Raw genomic sequence first — 4087 nt, 5'->3', positions numbered from 1 at the left:
AAGGATTATAGTTATTTGAGATTTATTGTAGGTTTATTTGTTCATTTATTTTTCTAAGTCATAATATTTATTGGGCAAAAAACCTCTACTCAATGATTCAATCACTCATGTATAGATTTTACATCCTGTGAATGATTTCGATATCAAAATTACCATTAAGTCTCTATATTTAAAGGAGAACTTGAACTTGCTACCCTATTTTGCTGCTTTAAGAAAATGATAGTGTTGATTATAAGTTTTTTTTCCAATATAAGTCTGAAAACTGAATGATCTTTATTCAAATACTGTTTGTGCAGTTGAACCATTGTTTTCATTTTGAGGTTCAACAATGTTTAGTATAACAAGTAACACTTCTCTGATTAGCGAGTTTTGTAAAATCAATTCTGCTGAGCACTTTATTTTTTTAATTTAAAGTTTTAGAGTAAGAAGCCCTTTAATTTTTAAATTTTTATACAGTTTTTAAAGGTTACTTTCAATTTGCATTTATTACAAAATATTGGCCATATTCCGTGTGTTGTACAATACATCCTTGAACCTATTTCACACCTGATAGTTTGTACCTCTCACTCCCTCATCCCTATTTTACCCCTTCCCTCCACTGGTAACCATTAGTTTTTCTATATATTTGTGAGTCTGCTTCTTTTATGCTTTATTCATTAGTTTGTTATATTTCTTTGGTTCCACATATAAGCCATATCAAACAATATTCATCTTTCTCTGTCTTATATTGCTTAGCATAATGCCCTCCAAGTCCAACCATGTTGCTGCAAATGGCAACATTTTGTTCTTTTTTATGGATGAATACTATTCCATTTGTGTGTGTGTGTGTGCACACGCATGTGTGCACACACACACCCCCTACAGCTTTTTTATCCATTCAGCTGTTGATGGACACTTAGGTTGTTTGTGTGTCTTGGAAATTGTAAATAATGCTGCTATGAACATTGGGGTGTGTGTATCTTTTCCAATTAGTGTTTTTGTTTTTTCATATACCCAAGAGTGGAATTGCTGGGTTATATGATAATTCTATTTTCAGATTTTTGAGAAATCTCCATACTGTTTTCCACAGTGGCTGCACCAATTTACATTCCCACCAATAGTGTACCAGTGTTCCCTTTTCTCTACATCCTCACTAATATTTTTTAATTTGTGTTCTTTTTTGATAATAGCCATTTTGACAGGTGTGAGGTCCTATACCATTTTGGTTTTGATTTGCATTTCCCTGATGATTAGCGATAATGAGCATCTTTTCATGTGTCTGTTGGCCATCTGCATTTCCTCTTTGGAAAAATACCTATTAAGTTCTTCTGCCCATTTTCTAATCGTTTTTTTTCTTTTGATGTCAAGTTGTATTTGCTGTTTATATATGTTGGATATTAATCCCTTATCAGTCATATCATTTGCAAATATTTTCTTTCATTCAATATTGTCTTTTCATTTTGTCAATGGTTTCCTTTGCTATGTAAAACCTTCAGGTTTAATTAGGTCCCATTTATTTATTTTTGCTTTTATTTCCTTTGTTAGGAGAAGGATCCAAAAAAATAGTGCTGTGATTTATGTCAAAGAGTGTTCTGCCTATGTTTTCCTCTAGGAGTTTTATAGTATCTGGTGTTACATTTAGGACTTTAATTCATTTGAGTTTTTGTATATGGTGTTAGAGAATATTCTAAGATGATTAGCAAGTTTTGTAAAATCAATTCTCTGAGCACTTTATTTTAATATTTTGTTACCAAAGGTCAGGAGTTAACTCTATGATTCTTTAGTTTAGTGATATCCAGCCATAATTTCTTACTGTTCATGAAAGGTCTATGAACAAAACATAATGGATCATCTTCCGTACAGCTCCCTCTGTTTTAGTATCTAGAAATCTCACTGTTCATAATACAGAATTACAAGACTATTGTAAGTCTGGCTTACTACTATTTTCTGGCAAACCATTCAGATCATTTCATGGGCAACCTGTCTTTAATAATAAAGAGAATACCACCTTTTACAGTTATTTGTTGCTGAAAATATGAACTAGCTCTGTGGTCTGGAGCAAATCACTTACCTCTCTATAACTCAATTTCTTCAACTGTAAAATTACATGTGACAAATAACTTATAACTCACAGGATCAAACACTACAATATTAGGCACATGGTAAATGTGCTGTAAATATTTGCTCTCAATACCATTATTCCTACAATTCTATGGTATTCAAAGATTCTATTCTACTAAAAGGTATGACGATATATTTTGGGTTATCTTCTGAAATTTTAAAACATATTGACATTTGTATTTCCATATGTTGATCAAAACATTGCTTCTGATCATACTGCAAGTGTATGTTGGCATAGATATCAGTACAGTAATGGGTTTTATTTCTAAATAGAATTTCTTTTGATTATTCCATATGCAAGCAGGACAGTTATTCCTACAATAGAGAATATGTGCAGAGTAGCAGGAAAAGCACTTCTAGGGGAATTAGTAATTCACATTTCAGTCTATAACTTGCTTTGTAACTTTGGTTAAGCCATTTAATTTTTTCTTCATCACCATTTCCTCATCTATAAAATGGGCCCAGTATGTCTCTATTTCTATCAGCCACAGGATTTCTTTGAGGCTAAACCACGTTATGTTTGCAAAATTTCTTTGAAAAATAGAAAACACTATTAATGATAACCAGTATCAGGAATTGATATAAAGCCTTTTGTTGTATATAAGACAACAGGAAATTTATCTTAGTAAATCTCAGTCTTTGACCTCACAGAACTTTAAAGCATTTTACTTATGAAATAAATGTCAGGCCAGATTCATCTTTATGATGGTGATTCTTTATCCATGTTTTTTTTTTTTAACTCAAATCTAATTTTTCTTAAATTAAAAAAAAAACCAAAACTATCATTCATGAAATTGTCATCTTGTGTTGGTGAGATAGATCAGCTTCTTCCTGGAGGGTCTGAATCTATTAAAAGTTACTATGACTTCTTAGGCTATGCAAGGACATCTTGACTCATAGTATTTCTCACTGAAGAAAAAGGCATAAGATATCTGTATGCAACTGTTCATTCTCCCAGAGGTCAAGAACTAAGATATATATATATATATATATATATATATATATATATATATATATCACTCTAATGATGCAAAACAACTAATCTACTTTCAGAGCAATATTAGTCTCTAGAAAGCACTGTTTAAATACCACACTCTGGCCTATTTAGTTTACATTTGCTTTACCTCAATCTCTATAGTATATATTCACAATGTTTTGTTTGTTTACTTTTTATACTATCTTAGTCTATTATACCAAAGGACAGCACAGCTAATATATTTTTACAGATTCCTGCCTACTTTCAATTGTTGGCAAAATCCTTTTAGAAGCTTGACAATAACATGCCTTTCTCTATTGATTTCTTCTCTTCTATTTGGCAAATACTGATTTTTTTGTGCATTTACAACAAGACTCTATTTTGTTTAATTCTTTCTCTATGAATCAGCATTGCTGACAACAGGAGTTGAAACATCTAAAACGTGAAGAAATGCCTTTGATTGAATGGTTGTCCTAGAGCCAGAGATGGGAATACAAAGAAATAAAATGGGATTTCTTAGTGGGCTCCATGAGATTCATAAAGGTCAACTTTGTTTTAAAGACAAGAAATTGAAAATAATCTATTAAGACTAACATGTGATCTTCAAAGAATGCTTGTATTAGCAGCATTCAGCATTATTTTATTGGAGTTTTCAATCTTTGCCTGAAAAACCTCTTTAACCTTCTTAATAAGGCAGCTGGTAAAGAAACAGTCAGTGCTGACCTAGGAAGCAATGCTTTATAGTATACAACACAACCCCCTCCCTAAGCACTATGATTAGGTCAAGGGCACTCATCTGATGCAAAGGAAATCATCTATGGGCAGCCCACAGACCTATGACAAATGCTACAGAACAACAATAACAATGATGTCAGTATTTCCCTCCTCGGAATTTGAAATAGGAAATTAATTGTGGGAGATAAAAGTGATTTGGAAGACCAGAGAAGTCATAATCACTATGTAGAAGGAATATTGACACAGCAGAGATAAGCAAACAGAGAAAATGAGTTG

This window comes from Orcinus orca, chromosome 13 (assembly GCF_937001465.1).
Source record: "Orcinus orca chromosome 13, mOrcOrc1.1, whole genome shotgun sequence".
NCBI lineage: Eukaryota > Metazoa > Chordata > Mammalia > Artiodactyla > Delphinidae > Orcinus > Orcinus orca.
The sequence above is the reverse complement of the archived record's forward strand: the minus strand, read 5'-3'. Positions refer to the sequence as shown.